This window comes from Typopeltis vanoorti, chromosome 16 (assembly GCF_054136105.1).
Source record: "Typopeltis vanoorti isolate ZY-2024b chromosome 16, IOZ_Tvanoo_1.0, whole genome shotgun sequence".
Taxonomy (NCBI): Eukaryota; Metazoa; Arthropoda; class Arachnida; order Uropygi; family Thelyphonidae; genus Typopeltis; species Typopeltis vanoorti.
The window spans coordinates 68,164,195-68,177,912 of record NC_143564.1 but is presented as its reverse complement, the minus strand read 5'-3'; the positions used below and the strand labels follow the sequence as shown (position 1 = coordinate 68,177,912).

The 13,718-nt window shown below is 37.1% G+C and overlaps 1 protein-coding gene across 2 annotated transcripts in view; it reads left to right on the top strand.

The window, feature by feature from the left end:
• The first annotated feature begins 2,922 nt into the window (after positions 1-2,922).
• Positions 2,923-13,718, top strand: part of RpL17 (ribosomal protein L17) — a 52,973-nt gene continuing 42,177 nt past the window's right edge. The window contains exon 1 of one of the 2 annotated variants that reach the window (XM_090406429.1): positions 2,923-3,028. The gene's annotated coding sequence lies outside the window, so the exon portion shown is untranslated. Of the gene's footprint in view, positions 3,038-13,718 lie in introns of both variants that reach the window. The other variant, XM_090406430.1, reaches the window with a different exon arrangement.

Below are 13,718 nucleotides of genomic sequence, written 5' to 3'. Positions count from 1 at the left end.
GACGGAGAGTAGGTTAGGTGCCCTTCCTCGATGAGTCTTTGAACTCCCTGGAGGTACCATGTAATAATAATAAAATTGCATAAGTCTATTTCTCATAATGCCAGTCTATTTAAATCCCTGTAAATAGTCACTATGATTTTTATGGATTATTTCTCTACCTAATTTTGCGTCACGTGTAAACAACTGAATATATATCCTTTCAGATCATTTCCTATATTATTAATGAACAAATTAAATAATGGTGATCCAAGTACAAGTATTGAATTACTGCGCACATTACAGAATCCTGTGGCACATCCCTAGTAATAGGGTTTCTATAGAACTCTGCTTCTTTATAAACTACTTTCTAATATCTCTTCAACAACCATCTTCTTATCACATCACCAGCTTCATGTCCATACCCACTTGATGTAATTTATATATCAGTATTCAATGCTGCATCCATTCAAATGTTTTGAGAATTCCAACAGTATCACTATGTAGCCATTACTTTTATACAACTCATCTGTCACTTTATTATAAAAATGAGTTAGTTACTAAAGTATACATGGCCTATCCTTCACAAAGCCATGCTTCCCCCATAAGTCCCATTCCTATCTCCCCATTCTTGAATTTTGTCTTTAACCAACTTCTCCAATACTTTGACCATCACTTTTGAAATACTGATTGATCCATAATTTGCTTCGAATATAACTTATTCAATAAAACCATTTTCATTGGGACTTTTTTCGAGTTAAGAGTAAGATTTATCAATTCGCTTGCGCATTCTCGTAATACACGAGCTGATGTCCCTTCCAAATCCATGTAATATTCGATTTACTCGGACATCTACTGTTCTTACTTCCACAATAATCCCTCTCATATCTATTGCTGTAATAACTTCATCTGAAATGTACACTCTTACAAAAAATAACTCAATGATTCAATTAGTTTGTCTGCTTCAGTCACCCCCCAACTCCATTTTCAGCCTTCAAAATCATTATACTGTAGCTATTCTTTCTTTAAAAAAAAAATCAGCTAACGCCTTTTTATTCCCGTATATAGTGAGTAGGCGAGGCCGTTTAGCCCTACCTTTTACTTGCCAAATTGTGAAAGAACTCTCGAATTACTCTTGGCTCGTTCAGCTAATCTCCTGATTCTCCGCTTTTATTATGGGCTTGCTGGTCATTATATCAGCGCTTCCCAAACTATGGGCCGCGCCCCCTTGGGGGCCGTAGGTTTTGTTGAGGGGAGGCCGTGAAATAATGAAAACAAATTGAAAATGTTTTAAGACTAAGTAGATTTTTTTTATCTTAAATGAAACGTATTTAATTTTTATTATTTATTATTTCTTTTTTGTTATTTTTTATATTTTAATGGAATAAAATCACGCACTGGTGCGGGTTCACAAAGTTTTCTTCCTGCGTAATTCGGCGCTTAATGAATATTAGCAAATGTATGCTTATTCATATAAGTTTCATTTCAAAGCAGAAATCTAAGAATTGCAGTTTCAAATATTTCACCTGATATGTATACTGACTTTTTGTGTGGCAGTATTGAAACACATCCATCACATTAACTTGTTATTAAACTTCTTTTATGTTTTAATTCTTTCTTTATTACTAATTGGTTTACGTTTCATGTGCTTGTACTGAAAATGTACAATAACAATATATCAATCTATATAAAAATATGAGATAATGTGCCATGTCAAATGTGTATGTAAGATGCTAAAATGTAATATTTGCATTTGTTTTTTGCAATATTCGCTGTGTATGTTTTGTATTGAATATAAATACAATAAATATTATAATAATATATGTCTACATTATAATTTTTTTTTCGATGGGGTCGTGAAATATTTTAATTTTTCCAAAGGGGTGGGCCTTAACATCCAGAAGTTTGGGAAGCACTGATCTATATGAATCTCTTCTATATGCCTCTCTTTATTGGCTTAGATAAGTGGATAGCCGATGCACGGGTATCGGAAAGTTTTATGTGGGGATTTCTTCTGCGAGATATAAGGTGACTAGTGATGTGCCCCAGGGATAAGTCCATCAACCATTGTTGTTTGATCTATAGATTAATTATAATTGGAATGGCCTGACAGGTAATCTTCAATCGTTTGCTGATGTGATTGGAGAGTGATCTGCATCGGCTGGAAGTATGGGAAAAAGATTATTTTTGATCGTTCGGTGTCGTGGTCATATTAAATTCTTTATCACAAATTGCCATTGATATTTAAAATTGCTCTGAATATTCTGAAACTAACCAACAACAGTACCACTTGGAATTAAAACATTAAATCTTTGGCCTGAAGAGATATCCAACGGCATATATCATATTGCTGGGAATGTACTTGAAATAATTACGAAGCTATAGATCTTGAAGTTATGATGGATAAAAATTTGAGCTTCAGTGCACCACATAGCGAAAAATGAAAATATAGCTCAGAGGATGATTGCAATGTTGAAACTAATATTGACATGTAGGGACATGTAAGTAATTCTGCTCTTTACAATCCCTTGATGTGACCTCACCTGGACTGATATGTGCAGCTTTGGTTTCCAGGTTTGGTTTCTATAGGGATAAAGAAACTTTGTAAAAATATTTTGGAGATATACATATTATATATGATAGAAGTCCATAAACCTCTTAGAGGGCGTTATAGAATATGAGTTTATAAAATGTTTGATTGTGCGTCCTTCTACTGATAAGGAAAAACACTTTTTTCAAAGGTTATTTAAAAAGCAATTTGCATATAAATAAGCTTTCTGTTAATTTTGACATTTTTTTTACATTTCGTTTTCAGTCACTAAATTTTATCTGATTATAAAGTATTAATTTTTATAATTATAATAGTTTTAATTCCAAGTGGTACTGTTGTTGGCTAGTTTCAGAATATTCAGAGCAATTTTAAATATCGATGGCTTATGTTGAGTAGAGGGCGCAACTCTTTTTCTTTCTTGAGCTATTATAGTTGCGTTAAGATTCTAAAAAGAAGTGATGTGAATTATTGTTTTTCGTTATCGGTGATAATCGTTAAGTAGTAAGTTTGGTAAATCTAGTTCCTGTGATTTTAAAACTTATTATTCTATAACCCATTATAGAGAAGTAATATTAAATCAGAAATGTTTGTAATTTGTTGCTTTAATATATATATACTGTATATGAAAGATGTGTGCCCTACTACGTTTACCCCTCACCCTTTCTCCTCCTTACTAACGTTTTAATCGAAGTATTCTAATTCAACTGCTAGTGAGGAAAAAAAATAGTCTATTTTTGAGGTATTATATGGAAAAGTAATAAAATATAGAATAGTAATAACTCTAATGTGCCTTGGATATGTTTACTTATTTTACATTCAACTTGACTTGCTGACTTTTTTTATACTTTGAGGATACGACCCTTGGTTTATTTCTGTGCCATCCCTTGCAGTAAATAACGTCTTTGACAATAACTAAAAAAAAAAAAAAAACAGATTATGCAAGCTTTCATAATTGCCTTTCCTGGGTTTCAAATTAGGTTGTCACTTAATGAACTGACACTGCATTTTGCTTGTATAAATATCAAGAGTTATTGAAAATCCAAAATACTATACTATGCTTACTGTACTATACTCATGTAATTAACTGTAAAGAGTTTGCCATAAAGTAACAAGAATCTTCCTGTCCTTTAACACCTGCTAGACTCAGTTTTTTCATATTGGCCCTCACACATAGCATTACAGTGCAAGTACGTTTCATAGGCAACACGACTATGACATGTCACAACAAAGGAGTGCTTGGCTCTTTATGAATAACCAGTATTGTTTGAGCTCTGATATTTGTTCACAGTGCAAAAGAGTTTCTGCATCTGCATTGTGCCATGTGGATGGTAGATCCAAAAATTCAATTTTTTGCTGAAAAATTTTATTCAACAATAAGATTTTGGAGGTACATAACCTGGTGTCAAACATGTTAATAACTTATTAAATTCTTCATTAGTATTCTGTATCATCATTGGTATTAGTGGTGTAACAGGGTTGAGCAAAAATGAATGAAATATTCTTTTATTGGAGTTGCTTAAGGGTCAGAGCTAGATAAAGAGAGGAAGCCTCTCTTTATCATAACCCTTTAAGGAATGTGAAGAAGTGACTTGGAGTTCTGACCTAATGTCCAGTCCTCACCTTGTGGTGAATCCCATTAGTAGTAGGTATTTGCTGGATACTAAATGAATAAGGAGGTATTTGCTTAATGCTTAAGCCAAAAGATTATGGTAAAATAAGGTGTTTCATCAGGTAAACCTAGGTTAACAATGAAAAGTTAGTTACTCAAATTTTATAACAATTGAAGATGACACCATCAACATAAGTATCAGTTGTAAAGAACAGGCAGAAGAATTAGAAGTGCAATGTTGATATAACTGACTGCAACAGAGGAAAAAAATGATGAGTTTTTCTTAATATCAACAAGATGTTATATTTAGGCAATAATGATCAGGTAGGAAGAAGTAGTTATAGTATTCAACACTAAACAGAAATAATCATATTGAGTGGCAGACAATTTCAAGTAGTGATGCAAGCACAGCTCTGCATTATTTCCCACACACAAAGAAAACCCCTGTTTTTCCAATCTTATCCATGACAATACTCAAATCTTTATTCAAGTTGACCATCACCTTGGAAAGTTAGGCTTTCCCTTCCACTTAAAGTTAAAGCATTACTTTAACTTCAAACAGCTCTTAACCGTATACAAATTGCAAATCTGCCCAGCCATTGAATACCGCTCTCATATCTGGGATGATGCCCTACGATGTTGAAATACTGGATTCCAAACAGCAGTTAAGTTGATTGAAACCCCCCTCCTCACTAATACACTCCACTCACTTTTGCATAGACATTCAGTCTCTGCAGCTTGCATCTTTTATAATACTTCTATGGCTGCTGTTCATCAGAATTGGCATCTATAATCCCCTCCCCTCTTGCAGCAGCTACCAACACCCTCCTACAGTTCAGCTCCATGCCCACCAAACAAATTTCCCCTCTTCTTTATCCCTTCTACTGCTGTCTTCTAGAACAGTCTTCCACCATGTTTCCCAAGGAATATAACCCACAGCTTTTTAAATTAAACATGAATAAGTTCCTTATTGTCCATCCATGGTACTAGCATACTATAGGTTGACACTCATGGATGGGTTCTCTGTAAAAAAAAAAAAAAAAAAGGGGGGGGGGGGGGGGTAGGAGAAAACTTAAATGGGGAATTGGATACTTATTGTGTATATGATTCCATAAAAGGTTGAACTAAAGAAGAAGCAGAGAAATTTTTTGGTCATTAGAAGAGGCAGCTGATGTAAAAAAGGAAAAGTTGATACTTGAGCATAGTGGGAAAGAATACCAGATATAGAAATCTTTTGGGAAAGTTGGAAGAAAAGTACAAGCTAATAATTACAAATATCTGGTAGCTGTAAGGACACAGGTTAGTCATTACTAATATATATAATCATAAATATGTATATAATCTTTATGATGATTCAAAACATGAATGTATAGAAGCTATCGTTTATTTTTTAGCAGGGTAAAAATGAATTTTGTATTGAAAAGAAAAATGTGTACAGAATTTTAAAAAAGAAGTCAAGCAGCTTTCAGAGATATAGATTGGAATGTTATTATTACTTGACACCTCCAGGGAGTCTAAAGATTTATCAAGGGAGGACACCCACTCTGCAACTCTGTCAATCCACCAACTACAATGAATTGCAACTACACCAATGCCATCTACTGCCCACCACCACTAGTATTTTCACAATCAGAAACATCCCCACCCCCCAAGGTGGGATTCGAACCTGCAGCCTTTTGGCTGGAGAGTGGATATGCTAATCCCTTGGCCAACCAAGCCAAGAAATATACAAATATGTTGGCGATTCAGTGGCAGCTTCATGTGCTAAAGAAAACATTGATTCAGCCTGTGAGACACGTAGCAAAGTTGATTAATTACAAACATAGGAAAATTAGAGCTCCATGGTGGGCTAAGGAAATTAAAGAGGCAGTTATTGGGAAAAAAGCATATTGAAAGTTCCTAGTAAGGCAGCATGTGCTCTGAGAGAATACAGAGAAAAATATAAGAAGCAGTTTGTAAAAGATAAGTCATAGAATGACCGTTAAGATATAATATCAGAAATGTGACAGATTGATCTGGATGCGATTGAAAAAGCTTAGAAATTGAGGAAAGAGTACTGTAAAAGGAATCAGATGAGGTGATATAAAAACTAAAGATGGATGTCTGGAATAATTACTTCAAAAGTTTCTTAAATTAAACCAGAATTGACAGAACAGTGGTAGGAAATCTTTGAGAAGAATGCAATCAGGAGCACATAGAAAAGCCACCAAAATCCAGAGTTGTTGGAAGACAGCTGGAGTAGATATTTGATCAAAAATACTCAAATGCTAAGGTTTAAAAATATAAGAGCTGAACTAATTCAGAAGACATGGTTAGATGGTCACATTCTAGATGACTGGGATTGTTCCTATCTGTAAAAGGGGAAATAAAACTTAGTGTGAGAATTAAATAATTTTCCTATTGAGTGTTTCAGGTAAAATTTATAAGCATGCATATTGAAGAGGCTAAGAAACATGAAAATTCAAACTTGGGGAAAAACAAACTAGGTTCAGGCCCAAATAGGGATTGTAAAGAATATTTTTTATTTAAGACAAATAATTGAGAAACCATGGGAAAATATATATGACAAGGTACCAAGAGGAAAAACTAAATTCAGAATGCTACAATTATATGGTTAATGGCATATTATTTTGAGCATTATATATATAGTTTATATTTAAGACGATTTTGGAATGACAACAAAACTATCACCATCCCATACAGTAAAGGCACATCTAAAAAGATATCTAGGGTGCTTAACAAACACCAAACTGCACACTGTATTTAAACCTTATGTGAAATTGGCAATTCTCATCCGTTCACCTAAGGACAGATTCACTCTATCACATCCAGGAGTCTGAAGTGCCCTGTTCTTGTCATTGAGCCTACTACGGACAGACAGGAAGAACTGTGGACATCTGCCTCAGTGAACACAAAATATATATCCGGCACTTTCGTTTTGGAAAGTCAGGTCTGGCAGACCATGCTTTGGATACCCCAGCACACAGGATCAATTGGAAAAAAACAAAAGTACTGCACAGAAGCTTCTACAAGTCAGAGAGGTTGTTCTGGGAAAAGACCTAGAAATCCCCTCATTATCTACCACAAAAGACTACTACAAAACTATCACCATCCTGTACATTAAAGGCACATCTGAAAAAATCTAGGGTGCTTAACAAACACCAACTGCACACTGTATTTAAACTTTATGTGAAATTGGCAACTCTCATCTATTCAAGGACATACTCCTTTATCACATCCAGGAGTCTATGAAGTGCCCTGTTCTTGTCATCGAACCTACTACAGACAGACAGGAAGAACTGTGGACATCCGCCTCGGTGAACACAAAAAAAAAATATATCCGGCACTTTCGTTATGGCAAATCAGGTCTGGCACACCATGCTTTGGATAACCCAGCACACAGGATCAATTGGAAAAAAACAAAAGTACTGCACAGAAGCTTCTACAAGTCAGAGAGGTTGTTCCTGGAATTAACAGAAGCCTTAAACCATACTCCAAACCTTAACAAGTATGACTGTATAAATCTACCAAAGATTTGGGAGACAGTCATCCTAAGATCAAATTAATATTTATTTATTTTAATTTTATTTTTTTTTCAAACTTTGGACTACTATTTTTCGAAAGTTTAAAGGACTACTATTTGGACTATACAATTTTTTCAGAACTTTGGACTACTACTTTTTTTTTAACTTAGATGCCACTGTATTAGGACTTCAGTCTTATGTCACACGCTGCAATTACTTACACTAGCCCCACTGTTACACCGAATTGTGGTTGTCTCGCATTTGTTTGTGTGCTCTGAAGATGCTGGATATAATACCAGCAAATATTAGCTTTTAAGTTTATAAATAGTTATTTTTACTTCTTATTATTATTATTACCCAAGACTTCATGTAGTCAAAGACTCATCTGAGAGGTCCCCCTTACCAACTTGTTGGTCTCTATCATATCTTTCCCCTTCCTCCTGTCCACCAGACTCTGCAAATTGCATCTCCTCAATCTTTCCTCATGATAGCAGGTCTATGGAATGAACCATATGAGAACAGGTTGAAGATTTGTGGGTTTCTGTCTATCAACTAGCAGAAACTAGTTGATAGGCAGAAAAGGGGAGATATGATTGAGACATTCAAATTGCTAAAGGGATTCTATAGGATTAATTCAGAGGCTTAAGTATAAAGAGCTAATAAGCTTCATTTCGGCAATGAAAACATTACTTAAATTAAGGGGATATTAAATCCCACATAGTTTTAAAACCGAATAAGAAACTCAAAGATCGGAATCAGAGAGTTTCTTGCCGAATATAGTAAACTATAAAGTATCGGCGACACTAGCGTTAGCCAATGCAAGTGATCCTAGTACGTAGTACAAACCGGGCAACTCGTTGCAAAGGTGGGGCAAGTTCAGAGCGCTATTCTTAGGTATTTTCCATAATGTAAAAACACATTTCCTAGGAAATGTATGCTGTTATTACATTATGGAGGGAGGTCACTACCCAGACCGGTTTCAGCCTTTTTTGAGGCTTCATCAGGGAGTAGCTAGACCTAATACCAAAGTGTATAGCGAAAAGAACTTATGTACTCTGCGAACGAGTTTTCCAAACAGGTGCAACCATTAAGTTACTTAAGTATAAAGAGCTAATAAGCTTCATTTCGGCAATGAAAACATTACTTAAATTAAGGGGATATTAAATCCCACCCCTTAATGAAATTAAGGCAATGAAAACATTACTTAAATTAAGGGGATATTAAATCCCACCCCTTAATTTAAGTAATGTTTTCATTGCCGAAATGAAGCTTATTAGCTCTTTATACTTAAGTAACTTAATGGTTGCACCTGTTTGGAAAATTCGTTCGCAGAGTACATAAGTTCTTTTCGCTATACACTTTGGTATTAGGTCTTGCTACTCACTGATGAAGCCTCAAAAAAGGCTGAAACCGGTCTGGGTAGTGACCTCCCTCCATAATGTAATAACAGCATACATTTCCTAGGAAATGTGTTTTTACATTATGGAAAATACCTAAGAAAAGCGATCTGAACTTGCCCCACCTTTGCAACGAGTTGCCCGGTATTGTACTACGTACTAGGATCACTTGCATTGGCTAACGCTAGTGTCGCCGATACTTTATAGTTTACTATATTCGACAAGAAACTCTCTGATTCCGATCTTTGCGTTTCTTATTCGGTTTTAAAACTATGTGGGATTTAATATCCCCTTAATTTAAGTAATTAATTCAGAGGATATTTTTGAGATCAGGACTGGTGGTGGTGGGAGAACTAGGGGACATCTGTGGAAGCTGGGCAAGAGTGTGGTTAGCAGGGGTGTTAGAGCTGGGTTCTTTACTTTTAGAGTGGTAAATGAGTGGAATAAGCTGCCAGAGTCTGTTGTGAGTGCTATGACGGTGAGCGAGTTCAAGGCAAAGTATGATAGATATTGCGAGAATGTTGTATAGTTGTGTGGACATGATGTTTAGGGTCTCCCTCGATGAGTCTAAGGGATCCCTGGAGTCGCCTGAAATAATAATAATACTCGACATTCCAGAGGTCAGAAATTACCTTAGTCGCCTTTGGATCCTTTCCAGCATCTATTCATCCTTCTGAAAACCAGGTGACCAAATCTGAGCACAATAGTCCATGTGTGGCCTAATCAAAGCCTTATACAACAGAACAAGAATCTCGCTACTTCTACACGTCAGTGTCCTCCACATCATTCCCAGAAGCCTTTGTGTTGTCTTCACAATTTTGGCTATGTGTCCCCTAAATTTCAGATCCTTATCTGCTATCACCCCCAGATCTCTTATTTCTTCCACCTCCAACAATGTATCTGCACCAAGCATAAATTCTGCATCCCATCTTTGTTTTCCAGATTTTAAAACCTTACATTTTGCAACATTGAACTCACATCCCCCATTTCCATGCCCAATCACTCAATTTATTCAAGCCTTCCTGCAAGGTCACAACATCCTCACTACTCTTCATGGTTCTTCCCAACTTTGCATCATCTGCAAACAACTGATATCATTAAGATACAAGTTAAACAATAATGGTCCTAAAACAGATTCCTGAGGCACTTCGCTAGTGACGTTCCTTTTCCTTGACATCGCTCCCATATACACAACTTGTTGATACCTATCAGACAGCCAATCTCCAATCCAATGCACCAATCTAATATCTCCATCTGCTCCAGTTTGACTATAATTTATCATGTGGTACTTTATCAAAAGCCTTTGCAAAATCTAAGTATATTACTGTGTATCCTTCTCCTCTGTCCAAGGAAGCAGTCACTTTATTGTAATAAGTAAGTAGATTACTAAAACATGACCTCCCTTTAGCAAATCCATGCTGTCCATCAAAGATGATACCATTGTTGTCAACCCAACTCTGGATCCTAGTTCTCACAAGCTTCTCCAACAACTTAACCACGACACCTGACACACAGATAGGCCTATAGTTTAATGCTTGAGTTCGATCACCTCCTTTATGAATTGGCACAATCTTGCCTTCCTTCTATCCTTAGGGACTTCACTGAGTGCAAGACTCGTATTAAAAAAATATGTCAAGACAGGTGTCAACTCCCTGGCACATTCCTTCAGAATATGCGGTGATATATTATCAAGTCCCACTGCCTTATTAACATCTAGTTTACTCAACTCCCCATACACCTTGCTCGCTTATAGTCAGTCTCTCCTCCCCATCATCTACTGCTCTCAATCTCTCCATGAAGTCACATTCACAAGATTGAAAGACCTGTATGAACTGCTCATTAAGTATCTCCACCACACATTCTGCAACAGCTGTCTTTATACCATTTTCTCCAATCAATGTCATCCTTCCATAATCATTCTTTCTTTTGGTGGCTACATATCGAAAGAGCTCCTTATGATTTTTTTGACTTCATTAGCTAACTGCTGTTTATACCTCTCTTTAGCTACCCTCACCAACCAAGTCACCCTCCTTGCCTGGTCTTTGTAGACCTCATGGAATTGGTTACTTCCACTTTGCTTATGCTGCCTCCACAATGCCCTCTTTCTCTGTATCGCATGCTTAATCTCTATTCATCCATCTCACACACCTACTTTATTTAACCTTCTCACCCTCGGAATATATTTAGACATTCCATCTACTAGATAGTTTTTGAAAATCCCCCAAGCTGCATTGATCTCTTTTCCAGCTAACTCCTCATTCCATGTTACACCCACAAGCTGTCTCCTGAGCTCTTCATAATCATCCCCCCCCCCTTGTAGTTCCACATATACCCTTTTCTCACAGAGGTCCTCACACTGCTGGCAACCACCCAGGTAATCACCTCATGGTCACTCTCACCAATTGGTGGATGATTTGACACCATTTATTATTATTATTATGGGCAACTCCAGGGAGTCATTAGACTCATCGAGGGAGGCCCCAAATCATATTCATCACAACTATTCGACATTCATACAGTATCTATCATACCTCGCCTTAAACCCATCCACTGTAACAGCATCCACCACAGACTCAGGGAGCGCATTCCACTCATTCACTACTCCAAAAGTAAAGAACCCAGCTCTAACACCTTTACTAACCACACTTTTGCCCAGTTTCCATGGATGTCCCCTAGTCCTCCCACAACCAGACCTGTTCTCAAAAATATCTTCTGAATTAATTTTATAGAAACCCTTCAGTAATTTGAATGTCTCAATCATATCTCCCCTCCTCTGCCTATCAACCAATTTTTGCAACCCACAAATCCTCAACCTGTTCTCATAAGGTTCATTCCACAGATCTGCTATCATCTTGGTCACTCGCTTCTGGATCCTCTCCACCTCCTCCACATCAAGAAGAAACCTAGGTGACCAAATCTGGGCACAGTAGTCGAGATGGGGTCTTATCAAGGCTCGATACAGAGGAACAATAACCTGCTTGTCAACGTATTCTTCAGCAACCAAGTGATTCGATGAGCTGATTTGGCCACTTTTGCAATGTGTCCCCTAAATTTCAATTCCTTATCCACCAACACTCCTAAATCTCGTGCCTCATCAATTTCCTGGAGCACAGTTCCACCAATGCAGTAAACTGCCGCCAATCTTTTCACCCCAAAATGCATAACCTTACATTTTGCCACATTAAATTGACATCCATTCTCCTTAGCCCAGACCTCCAATCTATCCAAATCATCCTGCAAAATTTTGACTTCATCTGCATTCACTATTGCCCTACCCAACTTCGCATCATCCGCAAACAAATGAACTGTTCCTCTCAGATCCTTTCCTGTATCATTAATGAACAAATTAAACAGCAGTGGTCCAAGAACAGATCCTTGTGGCACACCACTAGTCACAGGCCGTCTTGTGGACTCTACTCCTGAGTAAACCACTCTCTGATATCTCTCCGTCAACCACCCTCCTATCCATCTCACTAACCCTATGTCCATCCCCATATGCTGCAATTTACTGATTAGAATTCCACGTGGTATCCTGTCAAAGGCCTTAGCAAGGTCCATTAGAATCACTGTAAACCCATTACCCTTATCCAGTTCAGCCGTCACTGTGTTATAATACGTGAGCAAGTTACTGAGGCATGACCTACCCTTCACAAAACCATGCTGTCCCCGATACAGTATCCCATTTTCTTCTATCCAATCTTGTATTTTCCTCTTGACTATTTTCTCTAAGACCTTGATAATGATTCCTGTTATGCTGATTGGCCGGTAATTTTCAACAGCAGCCTTGGAACCACCTTTGTGCAGCGGAACTATTTTCCCCTCTTTCCACCCCCTTGGGACTGGCCCAGACCCGAGGCTCAAATTAAACAAAATGGTCAAGGGCACTGACAATTTTTTAGCCGCTTCACGTTCGACACGAGCTGGTATACCATCCAATCCCAAATTACATCCTCTGATGTAACATAATCTGATGTAATTTATAATTACATCCTCTGATGAGATGACCAAATTCAAGACCCTCAATCCTTGCGTGCCCTCTGTTACATACTGTCTGAGGTAGTTATCCCTCAAAAACTCAAGAAACTAATTTTCTTTACTTCCTGTTGCTATCTCATCATTCCAGTCTATATTGCCATAATTAAAATCACCCTTTTCTTATTTGTTTGGCTAATTTGATTATACATTTCATTATCACCACCACCCACATTTCCTAGTCTATAACAACATCCAACCAAGTATTTGATTTCATTCACCTCTATCTCGCACCATATTGCCTCAAAACCACTGGCACTATTTCCCTCTTACATCTCTACTTTGTATGGACATAACTCTTTCTCTATCATCAATAGCACCCCCTTTTTACTCTTGCTATCCTCACGAAACACATCATACCCTTCCATCTCTATTCCTGTCAGGATGTCATCCTCTTCCAACCATGTCTCACTTATTCCAACAATCTTTAGGTGAACAGACGCAATTAATGCAACCATTTCATCTGCCTTGTTTTTTATACTTCTAGCATTTGTATACAAACAACAGCTCATTACTGGATCTATAGATAGTTCCACTGATACCACCCACTCAATGTGATCTCTCAATGCTTGACTGGGGCCATTTCCCTTTCTGCTTATTCATTTTAAAACCCTTTTCAATTCCAGCAG